Raw genomic sequence first — 24,997 nt, 5'->3', positions numbered from 1 at the left:
GATATATAGACGTTGCGTATGTAGGTGTGAGGTACGAAATGATTGTAGCAAATCGAGATCTTATCCCCTGAGCTTCTTCTTCTCCAAGCCTTCCTCTCTCTGTAATTCTCCTCGAAACCTTGCCAAGGTCAAGTGTCTAATTGATGAGGAGGTTGGTTCTTGGAATGAAGAGTCAGTCAGAGCTTTTTTCAGGAACGATGTTGCCGAAAATATTCTGCGGATTCCTATTAATAGATGGGGAGGTGGATATTTTGCTAGTTGGGCGTTTATAAAATCTGGGGATTTTTCCGTTCGCTCGGCATACAACATGGCTCGATCGGAGCAGTTTCTGATCGACCACAGCAAGGCTGGGCATGGTCTCCCCTCAAATTTGGCGAATGAAGAAAAGTGTTGGAAGTCAATTTGGGTTGTCAAAGCCCCAAACAAGATGAAGGTGGTGTTCTGGCGTTTCGCCCATGATTGCCTTCCCTCGGGGGCTCAATTACAACGACGTCATGTGCCGGACACTGAGTCTTGCTGCTTCTGCGGCCGGCTCGAAACAGTGGAGCACGCCATGCTTTTCTGTGTGCGTACAAGAGCAGTGTGGGATGCAATAAAAAACTGGACTGGAATGGTGTTACGGCGTTCTGAATTTAGAGACACCAATATGTGGCTCTTTGATTTTCTATCAAGGTCTTCATATCGCGATGCTATGGTGATGGTTGTTACTATGTGGCATTTGTGGGAAGCTCGAAATGATGCTCGACACTCTCCTGAAGCACCAACGATTCGTACTACAGTGGAGAAGATCCGAGCGTATTCAGACTTGATCTTGAAGCACCTTTTCAACTCTGAATCTGTCAAGAGGCGTGAGTCAACTTCACCCAATCCTCTCTGGACTCCGCCGCCGATAGGTAAGGTTTTGATTCATTCGGATGCTGCTGTTTTCTCTGACCTGAACAAGTCTGGAGCTGGTGTGGTAGTGTTGAACCATGATGGGTGCTGTACTGCTGCTGTTTCTGAACCTCTTCGTGGTGCACTTGATCCTGAACTTGCGGAGGCTTTGGCCTTACGTAGAGCTATGCAATTAGCTAGTGATGAAGGCTATTCTGATGTTATCTTTGCTTCGGATTGCCTTTCGCTGGTGCAAAGGATGAAATCTAGATCTTGTGATCGCTCTAGCATTGGTACTGTTGTTAAGACATCAAGTTTGCTTCTCAAAGCTTTGTTTCTGTGGTGTTCAAGCATGTTCATCGGCAAGCTAATGTAGCGGCTCATTTGTTAGCTAAATTTTGTAAGAATTTGTCTAGCTTTGTGATTTTTCATTCTGTTCCGGTTTGTATCCGGGAGACTCTTTGTAACTTTGTTAAGTGATCAATAAAGCCGATGTATCTCTCAAAAAAACCTTGAGATCTATGAACCACACCCTCGCCATGGCAGGGAATGCTATCTGTATCGTAGCATTTGGTATCTAGAGCCTCGTCAGATCCGCGCAATTTTTTTTTCCGGTGATCCGATCTGCCGATTGACCCCTAATTCCTGACGAAAGGTGCGATTCCTCTGGGAATTACGCGCAAAACACTTCGGTGTACCTGAGTTGGGTTGGGACGACCGGCGGTAACCACTGCCAAGAAATCCGACAAGCCGACGCTCCCTGCACGCATGGCGGCAGCAGAGATGACGCTCGCGGAGATGCAGCAGTTGATTCAGGCGACCATCGCACAGAGCAAGGCCGTTTCGGAGGCAGGGGCGCACAACGCCAAGGGGATCGAGGAATTGCGCACCGCCGTCGACAGCTATGCGTCGTCCTCGGCGAAGGCGTTCGATGCGCTCGCACGGACCACCACCGCGTCGCTCGACCGTACAGAGACAACGCTGGGTCGGCTCCTCATCGCCAACAATGGGCTGGATGCAGCGGTGGACGAGATGAAGCGCTCCCTCACTGGAGTCCTCAAGCGCGTCTCGTCCCTGGAACTGGCGCAGACCACACCATCTACTCTGCCGCAACCATAGCAGCGCGCAGGGGGGTTGAGGGTGGAAGTGCCGCGTCATGAGGGGAATTCGGCAGGCGCCGAGATACGGGCACAGCGCAACATCCGATCGGTCCAAGGACAGGGTGAGCATTCCAGCAATCACTTCCAAACATATGAGGAATTCTCCGATGAACTTGATGAGCACGGAGTGTCGCCCAATTCAGCAGCACAGTGTTCCCATTCGAGATTCAGTCCTTGCATTCCTCGGTCTGATTTTCCCAAATTTGATGGTGATAATCCAAAGTGGTGGAAACAGCAATGCGAGAAATACTTCAGGATGTACTCTGTCCAGGCAAATCCGTGGGTTGACTTTGCTACTATGCATTTTCAAGGCAATGCGGCTCTCTAGTTGCAGACATATGAAGCTATTGCTGGGGAACGTAGTAATTTCAAAAAATTTCCTACGCACACAGAGGATCATGGTGATGCATAGCAACGAGAGGGGAGAGTGTGTCCACGTACCCTCGTAGACCAAAAGCGGAAGCGTTAGCACAACGCGGTTGATGTAGTCGTACGTCTTCATGATCCGACCGATCCAAGTACCGAACGTACGGCACCTCCGAGTTCAGCACACGTTCAGCTCGATGACGTCCCGCGAACTCCGATCCAGCAGAGCTTCACGGGAGAGTCCGTCAGCACGACGGCGTGATGACGGTGATGATGCTGCTACCGACGCAGGGCTTCGCCTAAGCACCGCTACGATATGACCGAGGTGGAATATGGTGGAGGGGGGCACCGCACACGGCTGGAATAGATCAACAGATCAACTTGTGTGTCTTGGCGTGCCCCCCTGCCCCCGTATATAAAGGAGCAAGGGGGGAGGCCGGCCGGCCCTCTAGGGCGCGCCAGGGGGAGGAGTCCTCCTCCTAGTGGGAGTAGGACTCCCCCTTTCCTAGTCCCACTAGGAGGGGGAAGGAAGGAGACGGGGAGGAGAAGGAAAGAGGGGGCGCAGCCCCTCCCCTAGTCCAATTCGGACTAGGCCCATGGGGGGCGCGTGGCCAGCCCTCGTGGCTTCTCCTTTTTTTTCCCTAAAGCCCAATAAGGCCCATATGTACTCCCGTATTCCCGTAACTCCACCGGTACTCCGAAAAATATCCGAATCACTCAGAACCTTTCCGATGTCCGAATATAGTCGTCCAATATATCGATCTTTACGTCTCGACCATTTCGAGACTCCTCGTCATGTCCCCGATCTCATCCGGGACTCCGAACTACCTTCGCTACATCAAAACACATAACTCATAATATAAATCATCACCGAACGTTAAGCGTGCGGAACCTACGGGTTCGAGAACTATGTAGACATGACAGAGACACATCTCCGGTCAATAACCAATAGCGGAACCTGGATGCTCATATTGGCTCCCACATATTCTACGAAGATCTTTATCGGTCAAACCGCATAACAACATACGTTATTCCTTTATCATCGGTATGTTACTTGCCCGAGATTCGATCGTCGGTATCTCAATACCTAGTTCAATCTCGTTACCAGCAAGTCTCTTTACTTGTTCCGTAATGCATCATCCCGCAACTAACTCATTAGTCACATTTCTTGCAAGGCTTATAGTGATGTGCATTACTGAGAGGGCCCAGAGATACCTCTCTGACAATCGGAGTGACAAATCCTAATCTCGAAATACGCCAACCCAACAAGTACCTTCGGAGACACCTGTAGAGCACCTTTATAATCACCCAGTTACGTTGTGACGTTTGCTAGCACACAAAGTGTTCCTTCGGTAAACGGGAGTTGCATAATCTCATAGTCATAGGAACATGTATAAGTCATGAAGAAAGCAATAGCAACATACTAAACGATCAAGTGCTAAACTAACGGAATGGGTCAAGTCAATCACATCATTCTCCTAATGATGTGATCCCATTAATCAAATGACAACTCATGTCTATGGCTAGGAAACTTAACCATCTTTGATTCAACGAGCTAGTCAAGTAGAGGCATACTAGTGACATTCTATTTTGTCTATGTATTCACACATGTATCAAGTTTCCGGTTAATACAATTCTAGCATGAATACTAAACATTTATCATGAAATAAGGAAATAAATAATAACTTCATTATTTCCTCTAGGGCATATTTCCTTCAGTCTCCCACTTGCACTAGAGTCAATAATCTAGTTCACATCGCCATGTGATTTAATATCAATAGTTCACATCTTTATGTGGTTACCACCCATAGTTCACATCGACATGTGACCAACACCCAAAGGGTTTACTAGAGTCAGTAATCTAGTTCACATCGCTATGTGATTAACACACAAAGAGTACTAAGGTGTGATCATGTTTTGCTTGTGGGATAATTTTAGTCAACGGGTATGTCACATTCAGATCCGTAAGTATTTTGCAAATTTCTATGTCTACAATGCTCTGTACGGAGCTACTCTAGCTAATAGCTCCCACTTTCAATATGTATCTAGATCAAGACTTAGAGTCATCCAGATCGGTGTCAAAGCTTGCATCGACGTAACTTTTTACGACGAACTCTTTATCACCTCCATAACCGAGAAATATTTCCTTATTCCACTAAGGATAATTTTGACCGCTGTCCAGTGATCTACTCCTAGATCACTATTGTACCCTCTTGCCAAACTCTTGGTGAGGTACACAATAGATATGGTACACAACATGGCATACTTCATAGAACCTATGGCTGAGGCATAGTGAATGACTTTCATTCTTTTTCTATCTTCTGCCGTGGTCGGACTTTGAGTCTTACTCAATTTCACACCTTGTAACACAGGTAAGAACTCTTTCTTTGACTGTTCCATTTTGAACTACTTCAAAATCTTGTCAAGGTATGTACTCATTGAAAAAACTTATCAAGTGTCTTGATCTATCTCTATAGATCTTGATGCTCAATATGTAAGTAACTTCACCAAGGTCTTTCTTTGAAAAAGTCCTTTCAAATACTCCTTTATGCTTTACAGAAAATTCTACATTATTTCCGATCAACAATATGTCATTCACATATATTTATCAGAAATGTTGTAGTGCTCCCACTCACTTTCTTGTAAATACAGGCTTCATCGCAAGTCTGTATAAACTATATGCTTTGATCAACTCATCAAAGCGTATATTCCAACTCCGAGATGCTTGCACCAGTCCATAGATGGATCGCTGGAGCTTTGCATACTTTGTTAGCACCTTTAGGATTGACAAAACCTTCTGGTTGCATCACATACAACTCTTCTTTAAGAAATCCATTAAGGAAAGCAGATTTGGCATCTATTTGCCAAATTTCATAAAATGCGGCAATTGCTAACATGATTCGGACAGACTTAAGCATCGATACGAGTAGAAAATCTCATCGTAGTCAACACCTTGAACTTGTCGAAAACATTTTTGCGACAATTCGAGCTTTTTAGATAGTAACACTACTATCATCGTCCGTCTTCCTCTTGAAGATCCATTTATTCTCGATGGCTTGCCGATCATCGGGCAAGTCAACCAAAGTCCATACTTTGTTCTCGTATATGGATCCCATCTCAGATTTCATGGCTTCAAGCTATTTCGTGGAATCTGGGCTCATCATCGCTTCCTCATAGTTCGTAGGTTCGTCATGGTCAAGTAACATTAACTCCAGAATAGGATTACCGTACCACTCTGGTGCGGAACGTACTCTGGTTGACCTACGAGGTTCGGTAGTAACTTGATCTGAAGCTTCATGATCATCATCATTAACTTCCTCACTAATTGGTGTAAGCATCACTGGAACTGATTTCTGTGATGAACTACTTTCCAATTCGGGAGAAGGTACAATTACTTTATCAAGTTTTACTTTCCTCCCACTCACTTCTTTCGAGAGAAACTCCTTCTCTAGAAAGGATCCATTCTTGGCAACAAAGATCTTGCCTTCGGATCTGTGATATAAGGTGTACCCAACATTTTGGGTATCCTATGAAGACGCACTTGTCCGATTTGGGTTTGAGCTTATCAGGATGAAACCTTTTTCACATAAGCATTGCAACCCCAAACTTTAAGAAACGACAGCTTAGGTTTCTTGCTAAACCACAGTTCATTTGGTGTCGTCTCAACGGATTTAGATGGTGCCCTTTTTAACGTGAATGCAGCTGTTTCTAATGCATAACCCCAAAACAATAGTGGTAAATCGGTAAGAGACATCATAGATCGCACCATATCTAATAAAGTGCGGTTACGATGTTCGGACACACCATTACGTTGTGGTGTTCCAGGTGGCCTGAGTTGCGAAACTATTTCACATTGTTTCACATGAAGACCAAACTCGTAACTCAAATATTCGTCTCCGCGATCAGATCGTAGAAACTTTATTTTCTTGTTACGATGATTTTACACTTCACTCTGCAATTCTTTTGAACTTTTCAAATGTTTCAGACTTATGTTTCATCAAGAAGATATACCCATATCTGCTCAAATCATCTGTGAAGGTCAGAAAATAACGATACCCGCCGCGAGCCTCAACACCCATCAGATCGCATACATCAGTGTGTATTATTTCCAATAAGTCAGTAGCTCGCTCCATTGTTCCGGAGAACGGAGTCTTAGTCATCTTGCCCATGAGGCATGGTTCGCAAGCATCAACTGATTCATAATCAAGTGATTCCAAAACTCCATCTGCATGGATTTTCTTCATGCGCTTTACACCAATATGACCTAAACGGCAGTGCCACAAATAAGTTGTATTATCATTATTAACTTTGCATCTTTTGGCTTCAATATTATGAATATGTGTATCACTACGATCGAGATTCAATAAAAAATTCACCTTGGGTGTATGACCATTGAAGGTTTTATTCATGTAAACAGAACAACAATTATTCTTTGACTTCAAATGAATAACCGTATTGCAATAAACATGATCAAATCATATTCATGCTTAATGCAAGCACCAAATAACATTTATTTAGGTTCAACACTAATCCCGAAAGTATAGGGAGTGTGCGATGATGATCATATCAATCTTTGGAACTACTTCCAACACACATCGTCACTTCACCCTTAACTAGTTTCTGTTCATTCTGCAACTTCCGTTTCGAGTTACTACTTTTAGCAACTGAACCAGTATCAAATACTGAGGGGTTGCTATAAACACTAGTAAAGTACACATCAATAACATGTATATCAAATATACCTTTGTTCACTTTGCCATCCTTCTTATCCGCCAATTACTTGGGGTAGTTTCCGCTTCCAGTGACCAGTCCCTTTGCAGCAGAAGCACTTGGTCTCAGGCTTAGGTCCAGACTTGGGCTTGTTCACTTGAGTAGCAACTTACTTGCCGTTCTTCTTGAAGTTCCCTTTCTTCCCTCTACCCTTTTTCTTGAAACTAGTGGTCTTGTCAACCATCAACACTTGATGTTTTTCTTGATTTCTACCTTCGCCGATTTTAGCATCGCGAAGAGCTTGGGAATTGTTTTCGTCATCCCTGGCATATTATAGTTCATCACTAAGTTCTAGTAACTTAGTGATAGTGACTAGAGAACTTTGTCAATTACTATCTTATCTGGAAGATTAACTCCCACTTGATTCAAGAAATTGTAGTACCCAGACAATCTGAGCACATGCTCACTGGTTGAGCTATTCTCCTCCATCTTGTAGGCAAAGTACTGTCAGAGGTCTCATACCTCTCGACACGTGCACGAGTATGAAATACCAATTTCAACTCTTGGAACATCTCATATGCTCCGTGGCGTTTCAAAAATGTCTTTGAAGCCCCGATTCTAAGCCGTAAAGCATGGTGCACTAAACTATCAAGTAGTCATCATACCGAGCTTTTGTTAAACGTTCATAACGTCTGCATCTGCTCCTGCAATAGTTATGTCACCTAGCGGTGCATTAAGGACATAATTCTTCTGTGCAGCAATGAGGTTAATCCTCAGATCATGGACCAAGTCCGCATCATTGCTACTAACATCTTTCAACTTAGTTTTCTCTAGGAACATATCAAAATAAAACAGGGGAGCTAAACGCGAGCTATTGATCTACAACATAGATGTGCTAATACTACCAGGACTAAGTTCATGATAAATTTAAGTTCAATTAATCATATTACTTAAGAACTCCCACTTAGATATACATCCCTCTAATCATCTAAGTGATCACGTGATCCAAATCAACTAAACCATGTCCGATCATCACGTGAGATGGAGTAGTTTTCAATGGTGAACATCACTATGTTGATCATATCTACTATATGATTTACGTTCGACCTTTCGGTCTCAGTGTTCCGAGGCCATATCTGCATATGCTAGGCTCTTCAAGTTTAACCTGAGTATTCCGCGTGTGCAACTGTTTTGCACTCATTGTATTTGAACGTAGAGCCTATCACACCCGATCATCACGTGGTGTCTCAGCACGAAGAACTTTCGCAACGGTGCATACTCAGGGAGAACACTTATACCTTGAAATTTAGTGAGAGATCATCTTATAATGCTACCGTCGATCTAAGCAAAATAAGATGCATAAAAGATAAACATCACATGCAATCAATATAAGTGATATGATATGGCCATCATCATCTTGTGCTTGTGATCTCCATCTCCGAAGCACCGTCATGATCACCATCGTCACCGGCGCGACACCTTGATCTCCATCGTAGCATCATTGTCGTCTCGCCAACTATTGCTTCTACGACTATCGCTACCGCTTAGTGATAAAGTAAAGCAATTACAGGGCGATTTTATTGCATACAATAAAGCGACAACCACATGGCTCCTGCCAGTTGTCGATAACTCGGTTACAAAACATGATCATCTCATACAATAAAATATAGCATCATGTCTTGACCATATCACATCACAACATGCCCTGCAAAACAAGTTAGACGTCCTCTACTTTGTTGTTGCAAGTTTTACGTGGCTGCTACAGGCTGAGCAAGAACCGTTCTTACCTATGCATCAAAACCACAACGATAGTTCGTCAAGTTAGTGCTGTTTTAACCTTCTCAAGGACTGGGCGTATCCACACTCGGTTCAACTAAAGTTGGAGAAACTAACACCCGCCAGCCACCTGTGTGCAAAGCACGTCGGTAGAACCAGTCTCGCGTAAGCGTACGCGTAATGTCGGTCCGGGCCGCTTCATCCAACAATACCACCGAACCAAAGTATGACATGCTGGTAAGCAGTATGACTTGTATCGCCCACAACTCACTTGTGTTCTACTCGTGCATATAACATCAACGCATAAAACCTGGCTTTGATACCACTGTTGGGGAACGTAGTAATTTCAAAAAAAATCCTACGCACACACATGATCATGGTGATGCATAGCAACGAGAGGGGAGAGTGTGTCCACGTACCCTCGTAGACCGAAAGCAGAAGCGTTAGCACAACGCGGTTGATGTAGTCGTACGTCTTCACGATCCGACCGATCCAAGTATCGAACGTACGGCACCTCCGAGTTCAGCACACGTTCAGCTCGATGACGTCCCGCGAACTCCGATCCAGCAGAGCTTCACAGGAGAGTTCCGTCAGCACGACGGCGTGATGACGGTGATGATGCTGCTACCGATGCAGGGCTTCGCCTAAGCACCGCTACGATATGACCGAGGTGGAATATGGTGGAGGGGGGCACCGCACACGGCTGGAATAGATCAACAGATCAACTTGTGTGTCTTGGGGTGCCCCCTGCCCCCGTATATAAAGGAGAAAGGGGGAGGCCGGCCGGCCCTCTAGGGCGCGCCAGGAGGAGGAGTCCTCCTCCTAGTGGGAGTAGGACTCCCCCTTTCCTAGTCCCACTAGGAGGGGGAAGGAAGGAGATGGGGAGGAGAAGGAAAGAGGGGGCGCAGCCCCTCCCCTAGTCCAATTCGGACTAGGCCCATGGGGGGCGTGCGGCCAGCCCTCGTGGCTTCTCCTCTTTTCCCCCTAAAGCCCACTAAGGCCCATATGTACTCCTGTATTCCCGTAACTCCACCGGTACTCCGAAAAATACCCGAATCACTCGGAACCTTTCCGATGTCCGAATATAGTCGTCCAATATTTCGATCTTTACGTCTCGACCATTTTGAGACTCCTCGTCATGTCCCAGATCTCATCCGGGACTCCGAACTACCTTCAGTACATCAAAACACATAACTCATAATATAAATCATCACCGAACGTTAAGCGTGCGGACCCTACGGGTTCGAGAGCTATGTAGACATGACCGAGACACATCTCCGGTCAATAACCAATAGCGGAACCTGGATGCTCATATTGGCTCCCACATATTCTACGAAGATCTTTATCGGTCAAACGGCATAACAACATACATTATTCCCTTTGTCATCGGTATGTTACTTGCCCGAGATTCGATCGTCGGTATCTCAATACCTAGTTCAATCTCGTTACCGGCAGGTCTCTTTACTCGTTCCCTAATGCATCATGCCGCAACTAACTCATTAGTCACATTGCTTGCAAGGCTTATAGTGATGTGCATTACCGAGAGGGCCCAGAGATACCTCTCCGACAATCGGAGTGACAAATCCTAATCTCGAAATACGCCAACCCAACAAGTACCTTCGGAGATCGGAGACACCTGTAGAGCACCTTTATAATCACCCAGTTACGTTGTGACGTTTGGTAGCACACAAAGTGTTCCTCCGGTAAACGGGAGTTGCATAATCTCATAGTCATAGGAACATGTATAAGTCATGAAGAAAGCAATAGCAACATACTAAACGATCAAGTGCTAAGCTAACGGAATGGGTCAAGTCAATCACATCATTCTCCTAATGATGTGATCCCGTTAATCAAATGACAACTCATGTCTATGGCTAGGAAACTTAACCATCTTTGATTCAACGAGCTAGTCAAGTAGAGGCATACTAGTGACATTCTGTTTTGTCTATGTATTCACACATGTATCAAGTTTCCGGTTAATACAATTCTAGCATGAATAATAAACATTTATCATGAAATAAGGAAATAAATAATAACTTTATTATTGCCTCTAGGGCATATTTCCTTCAGCTAGCACACAATCGACTTCTGGCCTCAGCCGTGTGTTGCAGTGTTTGCTAAGTTCAATAGAAATAAGTATTCCAGATTAATGGATGTGTTCTTTGCCTTGCGACAGGAAGGTTCAGTGGATGGTTATGCTCATTGTTTTGAGGAGCATATGCATAAGATACTCATGTACAATCCTTCATATGATGAGACATTTTTTGTCAATAGGTTTCTAGAAGGACTGAAACAAGAGATACGGGTAGCTGTTAAATTGCAACATCCCGTAACTGTGGATGTGGCATTTGCTTGTGCACAAACACAGGAGGCATTGCTGCTGAAGATACCAGTCGACCCATAGTCAAACCAGATTTCAAGCAGAGGAACAAACAGTATGTGCACCAAGGATTTCTTGGGTCAACTCCTGGAGATCAGAAAATAACAGAAAAAGGGAAATTCTATGAGAAATTTGATAATCTTAGGGCTCAGAGACGGGCCAGAGGGGTGTGCTTCAAATGTGGAGAGAAATTTGGACCAGGTCACAAGTGTCCCACATCCATTCAAATACATGTTATGGAGGAGTTGTTATCAGCACTACAATTTCCAGAGCAATTGGATGAGGCACAAGCAAGGGAAGACAGTGATACTGCGTCTGAGACAGAAGAAATTGTAATGAAGTTATCTATACAAGTAGTTAGTGGAACTTCTTGCAAAGAGAGTATCAAGTTGGAGGGCATGATAGGGAAAACTCATCTGCTTATTTTGATTGACTCTGGTAGCTCAAATAACTTCATCAGTGAAAAATTAGTGGAGAAACTGCAGTGCCCTATCGAGCAACTCAATCCAGCTTCGGTTAGAGTAGCAGGTGGTGGCTTGTTAACCTGCACTAAACAAGTATTGGGACTCCAATGGTGGTGTCAGGGTACTAGCTTTACTACATCTCTGAAAGCATTACCACTGGATAATTATGACATCGTTTTGGGTATGAATTGGTTGGAGACCATGAGTCCCATGTGGGTTGATTGGCGCAAGAAAATTATGAAATTCAGTTACAGAAACACAGAAGTAACACTGACAGGAATTCTGGAAACTGCAGCTGATTGCAAACAAATGTCAGCACAAGAACTGAAAGGTTTACTGCAGACTGATGTTGTTGATCACATTATTCAGCTCTACCACATATCTGATACTCCACCTCAGTCTGAAATTGTGCCTGAAGAAGTACAGAAATTGCTTGCTGAACACAAAAATTTGTTCTCAGAACCTACATCTCTACCTCCACACAGAAGTTTTGATCACAAAATTCCTCTGTTGCCTGGGGCTGTGCCTGTCAATGTCAAACCCTACAGATATAATCCAATCTAGAAAAATGAGATAGAGAAACAAATAGCTACTATGTTACAACAAGGTATTATTGAACTAAGCTCCAGTGCATTTGCTTCTCCTGTTTTATTAGTCAGGAAAAAGGATGGTACCTCGCATTTCTGTGTTGATTATCGTCACTTTAATGCAATCACTGTGAAACATAAGTATCCCATGCCTGTCGTGGATGAGCTATTGGATGAGTTAGCTGGAGCTATGTGGTTCACCAAGTTGGATTTGAGAGCGGGATACCACCAAATTCGGTTGGTGGAAGGGGAGGAGCATAAAACTGCTTTTAAAGTGCACAATGGGTTATATGAATTTAAAGTTATTCCTTTTGGAGTGACTGAAGGACTTGCTACTTTTTAGACTGGGATGAATACTGGTTAGCTCCCTTACTCAGGAAAAGTGTGCTCTGTTTTATGGATGACATATTGGTGTTCAGTGCTACATTCAAGGAACACCTCAAGCATCTTAAGGAAGTATTCGACCTGTTAGCTGCTAACCAGCTCTATGTGAAGATGAGTAAGTGTTCCTTTGCTCAGCAGAAATTAGAATACTTGGACCATGCTATTAGCAAGGATGGAGTGAGTACAGATCCTGCTAAAGTGCAAGCAGTCAAAGACTGGCCTGTTCCCACTACTGTCAAACAAGTGAGAGGATTTTTGGGGCTCACAGGATATTACAGAAAATTCATCAAGAACTATGGCATCATCAGTAGAAGCTTGACTGATTTACTTAAGAAAAATACTGTGTTTGTGTGGACACCCACTAATCAAGAAGCTTTTCAGCAACTACAGACTGCATTGATCATTGTTCCAGTGTTAGCCTTGCCAGATTTCAATAAACCCTTCACAATAGAGACAGATGCTAGTAATATGGGGATTGGAGCAGTCCTGATGCAGCAAGGGCATCCTATTGCATACCTTAGTAAAGCTCTAGGTCCTAAAGCACAGGGCCTGTCCACTTATGAGAAGGAGTGTTTGGCCATCTTGCTAGCAGTGAAGAAATGGAAATCTTATCTGCAACATGATCACTTTACTATCAGTACTGATCACCGCAGTCTGATACACTTTCAGGACCAAAAAATTTCCAACCATATTCAACAGAAAGCACTGTTAAAGCTTATGGGCCTCAAATACAGTGTGGTGTACAGAAAAGGGTTGGAAAATGGTGCTGTTGATGCTCTCTCCAGAGTGGAAACACAACCTACGATATTCTCCTTGTCTTACTGCACACCTCAGTGGTTCGAAGTAGTAGCTGATGGTTACCTGATAGACCCTCAAGCAAAAGAATTGCTCACTAAATTAAGTGTAACTGGCAGTAATAACAAGGGTTTTTCTTTGCAGCAAGGAATTATCAGGCACAAGGGGAGAGTTTGGTTGGGAGCAAACAAAGAAGCACAGCAAGCAATTCTGCTCTCATTGCACTCGAGTGGCATTGGTGGGCATTCTGGGGTGCAAGCCACATATCAGAGAGTGAAAGCATTATTCTCCTGGCCTGCTCTCAAACAATCAGTGGAACAGTTTGTCAAATCATGTTCTATCTGTCAACAAGCTAAATCAGAACACATAAAGAAACCAGGTTTTCTTATCCCTCTTCCCATACCTAAAGAAGCTTGGAATATGGTTAGTATGGATTTCATCAGTGGTCTTCCCTAAAGCAAAAACTATGACACAATCTTGGTTGTCATTGACAAGTTCAGCAAATATGGTCATTTCATACCACTCTGCCATCCCTTTACTGCACTCTTTGTTGCACAAGCATATTTGGACAATGTTTATAAGTTGCATGGACTACCTAAAGTGCTCATAACTGACAGAGATCCATTGTTCACTAGCAATGTGTGGCAGGAGCTATGCAAACTTACTGACACCAAGATGAACATGGGTACTGCAAACCACCCTGAGACTGATGGTCAAACAGAGAAGTTAAATCAGTGTGTGGAGACATTTTTAAGGTGCATGGTGCATTCTGCACCCAAGAAATGGGCACAGTGGATCTCACAAGCTGAATACTGGTACAATACAAATTTTCATTCTCTCATGGACATACACCCTTCAAGGTTCTCTATGGTTATGAACCAAGACATCTGGGTGTTGAAAATCTACAGTCAGATACACCTACAGATCTTACCAGTTGGTTGTCAGAGAGAAATGCCATGACTACACTTATACGTGATCAACTCCAATGCGCTCAACAGCGCATGAAAACTCAGGAAGACAAGCATCGCTCTGAGCAGGTTTTTCAACCAGGCGATTGGGCATATCTAAAACTTCAGCCGTATATGCAACAGTCGGTGGCTCGTCGCACTAACCACAAACTGGGTTTCAAATATTTTGGTCCCTTTCAGGTCTTGCAGCGAATTGTGGATGTCGCTTATCGCCTTCAGTTACCAGCAACCAGCAAGATACACCCGGTGGTGCACGTCTCCTTGCTCAAGCCGGCCGCACCACCAGGTGATGGTAGCACAACTGAAGAGCTTCAGTACGCACAGCAACTGACCGCATCGTCCAAGCCCGCGCAAGTTCTGGCATCGCGGTGGGTGCGCGTCGGAGGGCGCACACGCAAGCAGTACAAGATCGCATGTTCAGGGCTACCGCTGTCCATGGCAACCTGGGAGTGGTCCAGTGCACTGACAGAGCTTCCTACAGCTTGAGGTCAAGCTACTGCTTAAGGAGGGGGAGTGCAATGACTTGTACCTTGGGCCTCAGTCCGTGGGCCGAGGGACCGTCCCATCGTACTCAGATATATAGACGTTGCGTGTGTAGGTGTGAGGTATGAAATGATTGTAGCAAACCGAGATCTTATCCCCTGAGCTTCTTCTTCTCCAAGCCTTCCTCTCTCTGTAATTCTCCTCGAAACCTTGAGATCTATGAACCACACCCTCGCCATGGCAGGGAATGCTATCTGTATCGTAGCACGTACAGAACCAGTCGTCGCGCCCACACGCTGGAGCCGCACCAACTCTACACCCGGTCTAGCCGCACCATGGCCTCCCCTGTCATGCCCACCACCTTTCTCTGCGCCCTTTTTTCGTCTTCAGCTCATTGCTCCGCTTGCACTCCCACGGCTTTATTATTTCCCTTCACGACGGTGTTGCAACCAAGGAGATCAAGGCAATGGAGAACTCGCTGAAGGAGTCAACGCGGCCGCCGTCCAGATGGTATGCTCTACTCCTTCTCCATCTCCTCTGTCAAAAGATATATGCAATGTTCTATTATGGAGGACAAACATGATGGCAGTGCTTGTTGATCCATCTTCTTTACTCTCTTACTTCTTGGTTTGTTTGCTTCTCCGATCTGCTGTTGTTGATAGGGCGGTGCTGGTTAGAAGGGTTTGCTGCAGATGTACTACTGTTCCTTATAAGGTTTGGTGGAAAAAAGAAAGATCTTTTTCTAAAGATGTTAAATCTTGGAAAAAAGATAGGTCTTTGATGATTTATTCTTGTGTTTTCTATTGGATTAGATATGTATTTAATGAATCTTTGCATAAAGAGAAGTATTTAAGAGAGGTCAAAGTTAGGGTTTAGGGTTTTAGCATAGAAGAGGCTCGTTGAAGAGATGAAGGTAGGGTTCTGATGGATTTGATGTGAGTTTAGTGATGGTTGGCCTAAAAGAGAAGAATTTAGGATAGATCAAAGAGAATATAGGGTTTTAATAATACAAATTCTTATTTCAGTCAAAGTTCGTTTATAGGTGTCATAAGAAATCAGTTCTAGTTCAGTTATACGTGTCATAAAAATTTAGTAATATGTGTCAAAGTTCAGTTACATGTGTCAAAGTTCAGTTATAGATAAAAATCAGTTACAGTTGCATTGAATTATTCTTGATTTTGTTTGTTTCAGATTGAAAGCATGTGGCTGCTTAGGTTCACTGTGCACGGAAAAAGTGATTCTCAGCATCCACAACCGAAGGCATGGCTTAGGGACTCAGTTACCTATGATAACTTGAAGGAACAATTGTTGGACTGCGGGTTATGCAGAAACGATTTTATCTACTATCAAAGGTTTGGTCAAGTGACAGGATGACCATGATTGAACTAAGAAATGATGCTACAATCCAGAAGATGCTTAAAGAAGACCAAACATTGCATATGATTGCTTTGCATTGTTATAGGGGACTTGTTTGGTATGTAGAGCCACCCCCGATGTTTTTCTGCTCCTGGTTTAATTGTTGATGTTCCTGCTCCTGCTCCAATTGTTGTTGTTCCTACTCCTGCTCCAATTGTTGCTTCTGTTGTTCCTGCTCGAGTTGTTGCTTCTCCTGTTCATAGCAATGATAGGTCCTAGAATGAAATTTGATGACTTGTTTTATGAAAGATACTGATAAGCTGCCAACTGTACTAGTTAGGGACATGTGTTTCAGAGATGTCAAATAGTTCAGGGTTGCTGCCAAGTGTTGGGGAACGTAGTATTTCAAAAATTTACCTACGATCACACAAGATCTATCTAGGAGAAGCATAGCAATGAGCGAGGAGAGTGTGTCTACGTACCCTCGTAGACCGAAAGCGGAAGCGTTTAGTAACGCGGTTGATGTAGTCGAACGTCTTCGCGATCCAACCGATCCAAGTACCGAATGTACGGCACCTCCGCGTTCAACACACGTTCAGCTCGATGAAGTCCCTCGATCTCTTGATCCAGTTGAGGACGAGGAAGAGTTCCGTCAGCACGACGGCGTAGCGACGGTGATGATGAAGTTACCGGTGTAGGGCTTCGCCTAAGCACTACGACGATATGACCGAGGTGTGTAACTGTGGAGGGGGCACCGCACACGGCTAAGACAATTGTCTGTTGTGTCTTTGGGGTGCCCCTTCCCCCGTATATAAAGGAGGGGAGGAGAAGGCCGGCCAACAAGGGGCGTGCCAGGGAGAGGGGAGTCCTACTAGGACTCCAGTCCTAGTAGGATTCGGCCCCACCCTTTTTTCCTTCTACCGGAGGGGGAAAAGGGGAAGGAGAGGGAGTAGGAGAAGGAAAGGGGGTTGGCACCCCCTTCCCAAGTCCAATTTGGCCTCCTCCCTTGTGGGGGGCGCACCAGCCCCTTGTGGGCTGGTTAGCCTCCCTCCTATGGCCCATAAGGCCCATATCTTTCCCCGGGGGGTTCCGGTAACCTCCCAGTACTCCAGAAAAATGCCCGAATCACTCGGAACCATTCCGATGTCCGAAAGCAATCTTCAAATATATGAATCTTTACCTCTCGACCATTTCGAGACTCCTCGTCATGTCCGTGATCTCATCCGGGACTCCGAACAAACTTCGGTCATCAAATCACATAACTCATAATACAAATCGTCATTGAACGTTAAGCGTGCGGACCCTACGGGTTCGAGAACTATGTAGACATGACCGAGACACATCTTCGGTCAATAACCAATAGCGGAACCTGGATGCTCATATTGGCTCTTACATATTCTACGAAGATCTTTATCAGTCAAACCGCATAACAACATACATTGTTCCCTTTGTCATCGGTATGTTACTTGCCCGAGATTCGATCGTCGGTATCATCATATCTAGTTCAATCTCGTTACTGGCAAGTCTCTTTACTCGTTCCGTAATGCATCACCCCGTGACTAACTCATTAGTCACATTGCTTGCAAGGCTTATAGTGATGTGCATTACCGAGAGGGCCCGGAGATACCTCTCCGACACACGGAGTGACAAATCCTAATCTCGATCTATGCCAACCCAACAAATACCTTCGGCGACATCTGTAGAGCATCTTTATAATCACCCAGTTATGTTGTGACGTTTGATAGCACACAAGGTGTTCCTCCGGTATTCAGGAGTTGCATAATCTCATAGTCAGAGGAACATGTATAAGTCATGATGAAAGCAATAGCAATAAAACTAAACGATCATTATGCTAAGCTAACGGATGAGTCTTGTCCATCACATCATTCTCTAATGATGTGATCCCGTTCATCAAATGACAACACATGTTTATGGTCAGGAAACATAACCATCTTTGATTAACGAGCAAGTCAAGTAGAGGCATACTAGGGACACTCTATTTTGTCTATGTATTCACACATGTACTAAGTTTCCGGTTAATACAATTCTAGCATGAATAATAAACATTTATCATGATATAAGGAAATATAAATAACAACTTTATTATTGCCTCTAGGGCATATTTCCTTCACCAAGTCTTTGCACCTATTGCAAGGAAGAAGATTTACTTTTGTTAAGAACAAGATGCACATGATCAGGTTAAGGTGCTCTAAAAATAAGCACATTCCAAATGTTTTTACCAATTAGCTCGGCGAGGACGAGCGATCGCTAGGACATGGCTTCCGCGTTGCGAGCTTGACGATGTCAAGGTGCTCCGAAGGAGGTCGCTGATGGGTGGGATGGGGCGGAGGGTGGCAACAAAGTTCACGGTGCCTGACAGAGTGGTGGTGGCAGTGACCGGTGGCCGGAATCGGGCGGCGCGGAGGCAGGGTGAGGCGGTGCGGTGACGTGGAAGTTCACACTGGCGGATGGCTTTCCGCTACAACCGTTTTTCTTTTTGGCAGCCGTCAGTGGTGCCACAAATATACATCACTTCTAGCAAAATTTAGGGCATTTAAAAAAATTAAATTAGGCACCAAACAGATATTGGACATCTGTTGAAGCTTTTTTTTGGCCCAAAAGGCCCCAGACAAGCATTTTTTCGCACAGCCAATGCTCTTAGAGTATCTACAACCGGATATACCAAATCCAACCCCTATACATCCACGGACCGGCCCAGCCATGTCCACGGATAGTGACCGGTCACCCCTCATATGGCCACGTCCACAACTGGATTCCTCAGAGTCTGCACACAGTTATGGGTCACCTATCAAAACTATCCATGCAACGTGAGAAACTATCTATGTTCATCATCATACAGATATAGATGAACTGATGAACAACATACTTAAAACTAAATAACATACGAGCATATAAACACAGTCAATCGGACCAAAAGTCTTAGTTCATCGTCGTTAACATAGTTAAAAACTGAACTAACTAAATACTATTCCCTCCGTAAACAAATATAAGAGCGTTTAGATCATCACGAGGGGAGTAAATCGGAGACGGAGAGCGTCGTCGGGACATCACCACTTCCGTGCCGCTTCCTTGCCTTTGCGGTCGCCCGTGCGGCTATCCTTCGATGTAGGCATCGGCGACGGGAGGGGCGTAGTCATCGTCAAAGGAGATGATGTCGGACAGTCGACGGACCACACGTTGCTGCTCCTTCGCCATCCGGGTTGCCTTGGCTTTGACCGCCGCATCCGTGGGTCAGTGAGCAACATTTTACGACGAGGTATATGCCGATCGGTGCGGACGAAAATTGCTACTAGGTACCCACGTCCAAATTGGAATGACCCGATCCAAATTTACTCATGGTTTTCACGATCGGTGATCTCCGCCACCCATGTCCCCACGCTCGTTGGCGCATGGCGTGGTATTTCCTCTGCGATGATGACAACGGTGGGAGATCGGGAAGCGAAACACAGCGCAATGGGAGGAGGAAGAGCTGTCACGACCATGGGCTCGAGACTGCGCGTGGCGGCGCGGATCGGCGCTTCTGATCGACGGCGGGCAGCGGCAATGTCCGAATCTTACCATTCTTGGATCGCTTTTCTAAAATGGCACATTTCATTCCATGTAACAGAGTAGACGATGCTTCACATGTTGCAAATCTCTTTTGTAGGGAAATATCGCATCTTCATGGAGTGTCAAACATAATTGTCTCCGACAGTGACGTCAAGTTCTTGAGTTACTTTTGGAAGACACTATGCACTAAGCTCGAAATCAAGCTCATGTTCTCTTTGGCAGATCACCCTCAAACCGATGGCCAAACCAAGGTGGTCAACCTAACGCTATCTACACTTCTTCGCATCGTTCTCATGAAGAACATCAAGGAGTGGGAGGAATGCTTACCCATCAAAAACTTCGCCTACAAGCATGCAAGGCACATGACTACGAACAAGTCTCCATTTGAAGTGGTGTACAGCTTCAACCCTTTGTCCCCATTGGACATCCTACCGCATCCATTCCAAGAGCGCACGAACATGGATGCGAGTGCCTGTGCCACATACATGAAGAAGATGCACGAAGACACAAGGCTCACCATAGAGCAGCATGAAAGTCACACGACACGCATCCAAGATCAACATAACAAAGAAAACGGTGGTATTCAACCCCGGAGATCTCGTATGGGTTCACCTTCACAAGGATCGCTTTCCCAACGAACGCAAGTCAAAGCTCATACATCGTGCGAACAATCCATTCAAGGTGTTACAACACATCAACAACAACGGATACAAGATCGACATACCACAGGGCAAGTACTCCGTGAGCAACGTCTTCAATGTCATGGACTTGACATCTTACCATGGTGATGAGGTTCACGATCCAAGAGTGGATCTTTCCGCGCGGGAGGGGGGGTGATGGTGCGGAGCACCCTATGATCTCCCCATGGACACTACACCAACCCCCAAGCACCAAATGGACCTTTGTCAAGAGCTCGTGCACCCGCCATTCAACATGAGGTGAACGCTCCTAAGTGAATCCCTTTTCCTCCACATGTGAGACATGGTTACTACCTAAGTTGGGAATGCTATGTGTGATTAGGTACCTAGAAGATGGCCATGGAGAAGCTAGGAACAATGGACAAAAGACGGCATGGAAGCAGAGCAAGCGATGCAAGTGGAGAAGATGTTGTTGTGCATCAACCACCGGACATCCGGTGCAGCGTGTGAAGAAGCCCCAGGTACACCCGGTGAAGACTTCTAGCGGCCGATATATGGTGCGAACCGGACATCCGCTAGCTCCCGTAGGACATGACATTCGGCCAGCACGAGAAATCCGGCGACACCTATCCAATACGGAAATCGTCGAATATTACCACACTTCTAGCATACACCAGATGTCTGGGCCCAAGCGAGCCACCGTACATTCGATGACTACCGAACATTTGATACCCCGTGAGCCATTGGACATCCGTTACTGCCTGTGCGGAGCCACTAGGGTTTTGAGCCATGTATCCCTCTCCCCCTAGACTATATTCCCCCTTCCCTTGGACAAATTAGAGTTAGCAAAGCATAGACTATGAACTAGAAAGAGCTTTGCTCATATCTATCCCTCTCCTTTGGAGAATAGATCTCTAGTGGATCATCGAGGCCTCCTCTTGTGGAGAAGAATCCACCAATACGGTTAGCGGATCCCGAGGACATAAATCGGAGCCAAATGAAGCGAGACGAGGGGGTAGTTGCGGTGAAGCTCTTGACGCATCACTCACCATCACATGCCCCCGTTAGCGGCCGAGATCATCTGCCGCCGTATTACTCCCTCCGTCCCATAATATAAGAGCGTTTTTGAAAATGCTCTTATTTTGTGGGACGGAGGGAGTAGTAACGAAGTAGATATCCATCACTGAGTACAAAACAGAGTATTGCCTTTTTTCCCTTAAAGAATCGTTTACGATAGAAGATTCAAAGTGGACACATAGCCTTAACCTTATAGCTACATGGATCCAGACGCACGAGATCCGACGACCCCTCACCACCGAGATGATCAAGAGGTCGTCAGGAGCATGGCTGGTGGAAGACTGGTCGCCCCTAGATCGCTGCGAACAGTCAGCACAAACTTTATCCCTCCAAAAGGATCTCCCAACACGAAACGACGAAAATTGCTACTAGCACATTTCGTACAAGAAAATACAACACGCCTGAATACGTACGTTTTAGCTATACGTCAGTCAGCTGAAATTTTCACTTTGGGTCAGTCGATTTTGTGACCATTTGATTCTGCTTTGAGATGTGTGATGTTTTCTTTTTTTTCAGTGTAATTTTGGTGGTGAGTTGGATTGTGTGGAATCGATTGACCCCAATTTTGGGTCAGTCGAATTGCTTCTTGGGCTCTTCTGGGTTGCATTTTTCCATTTTGTTTTCTCTTTTTTTATTGGTTATTTTTTGTTTTTGTGGGTTTTTGGCTGAGTCTAATTATATGCATACAAATACTATATAATATGTGTTAAAATTTCATGATTATATGATTATTTTTATGATAAAGTGCAATCTCGGTGCAAAGTTGTGCGTAAGCTTTTTTCCAAATCTCTCCGCTTAAAATAAATACCAACGCCACTAGTTCATTCTTTTTCAGGAAAAGTCATTATTTTGATATTGTTTTAGTGTTTACTTCATTTTCATTGTAATTAATGTTAATGCCAATTCCACTATTCATTTGTTTTTTGCAAAAGTTCCCCTGTTATATGCTTATTCTGGCATATTTTTAAAAAGCGCAATTTTTATGTATATTTCGTGCAAATTTTGTCAGTGTTTATTTTAGATTCTTTTGCCCTTTTCTTTGTTCTTAAATTGTAATACCAATGCAACTAATTCGTTCTTCCTTAGGAAATTTAGTTCTTTCTTTTGTTGGTGTTTTTGTTTATTTATTTTTGTTTTCTATTTCTATGCGTATTTATTTTACCCTTTTTCTGTCCTTTATTGATTTTTTTGTTTTGTGGGTTTTTGGCTGAGTGTAATTATATACAAACAAATACTATATAATATGTGCCAAAATTTCATGATTATATGATTATTTTTGCATATTACGATTAAGTGCAATTTCGGTGCAAAGTCATGCGCAAGTTTACATGTGCGCCCCAGCCCTCTCTCCCTTTGTTTTTTCTGTTCTTATTTGTTTTGCTTGTTATTTTTCTTCTTTTTATTAGTTGGATTTTTTGCGTGTGGGTGTTTTTGGATGCTGGATGATTGTAAAATATATGCGTACAAATACTATAAAATGTATGAAAGAATTGTACTATTATATGAGTATATTTTGCATGATACAGAAAAGTGTAATTTTAGTGCAATTGTGTGCAAGTTTTCTTTTCTTTCTTCCAAAGTGTAATACCAGTTCCACTAATTCATTGTTTCACATAAAAATTCACTATTTTAATTTTTTTTAGTTATCATTATATTTTTTTTCCTCTTTATGGGCAATACCAACGCCGCTAACTCATCCCTTCTTAGAATTTTTTTGTGTGAAAACTTCGCTATTATATGCTTATTCTTGCATATATTTTAAAAGTGCAATTTTTGTGTATATTGTGTGCAATTTTTTTTATTTTTTGTTTGAGTTTTTAGTTCATTTTATTTCTTATTAAAGGGTAACACCAATGTCACTAATTTATTCTTCCTTAGAAAATATCATTGTTTTGATTTTATTTTTTATTTTCTTTCTTCTTAATGGGTAATACCAAAACCACTAATTCATTCTTTCATAGAAAAGTTCATATTTTTATTTTCTTTAAGTTTTTGTTTGATTAATTCATTCCTTCTTGGGAAATTTCCTTTTTATGAAAATTTTACTATTATAGGTTTATTCTTGCCTATTATAAAAAAACACAATTTCTATGTAAAATGTGTGCAAATTTTGCCATTATTTATTTATTTATTTATAATTTTCTTTTTCTTTATATATTTGCATTTCTCTTTAACTACACAAATGCATGGGATATGTGTAGTGATACGATAGCCCCTAGCTAGCTTGTACTGTTTGTGTCTATACATGCATGGCGGCATGCTGGCTCGCTTCCGCTGAGGGTGAGGCAGCGAGCCGTTCCCTGCAACCTTTTGATTTGTTATTTCTTTCAAAAGGCATATTCCCGCATATTATGAAAAGTGCAATTTTTGTGTAAATTATGTGCAAAATTTATTTTTTTATTTCTTTCATTTTCTTTTTTTTTTGAAAGGGTAATACAAATGCCACTAATTCATTTTTTCCGAGAAAAATTTCATTCTTTTGATTTTTTTAGTTTTATTTCATTTTCTTTGTTCTTTAAGGGTAATACCAATGTCATTAATCTATTCCTACTTGGGAAACGTCTTTCAACAGAAATTGTACTATTATACACTTGTTCTTATGTATTATAAAAAGGCGCAATTTCTGTGTAAATTTTGTGCAACTTTTGTCATTGTTTTTATTTTCTTTCTTCTTAAACGGTAATACCAATAAAAGTAATTCATTCTTTACATAAAAATCATTATTTTTACCTTTTTATTCTTTTTTCCTTTTTAAGGGCAATAATAATGCCACTAATTCATTCCTTATAAGAAAACTTCTTTTTTAGGAATTACAATATTATGTGCTTATTCTTAAATATGAAAAGGTACAATTTCTTTGTACATTCTGTGCAATTATATCATTTATTGTTTCTTTACAAAATGTCACTAATTCATTCATCTTTATAAAATGTATACATGTAGGTACTACACGTATGTGCTTAAATAATACTAGAGTGCGAAATTTGAACTATTGTAATATTTTTTTTGCATACTACAAAAGGTGCAATTTTAGTGCAAGGTTTTGTGCAAGTTTTTTAAAGTTTTGTCACATTCATTCTTTCTTAGAAAAACTATTATTATTATTTAGTTTTATTTCATTTTATTGCATATTATAGAAATGCACAATTTATATGTAAATCGAATGGAAAAAATCACTATATGTTTTCATTTGAGTCAGTCGACTAATCCAAATTTGCCAAGTGTAATTTCGTCCTAACATGTCTATAATTCCGTGCCTTGGTGGCCATGCCAAAAATAATACACCTTGCGTAAAGGATCGGAGGTAGTACTTGAGATGCATCCATGCTTAAGGCTTTCGATCCGAAAGGAAAAAAAATGAAGAAGAGGAATGTAGCTAGCTAGCAGTGTTGTTGTACGTATGTAGGTAC

Source organism: Triticum aestivum, chromosome 1D (genome assembly GCF_018294505.1).
Source record: "Triticum aestivum cultivar Chinese Spring chromosome 1D, IWGSC CS RefSeq v2.1, whole genome shotgun sequence".
Taxonomy (NCBI): Eukaryota; Viridiplantae; Streptophyta; class Magnoliopsida; order Poales; family Poaceae; genus Triticum; species Triticum aestivum.
Note: the sequence above shows the minus strand (reverse complement) of the source record.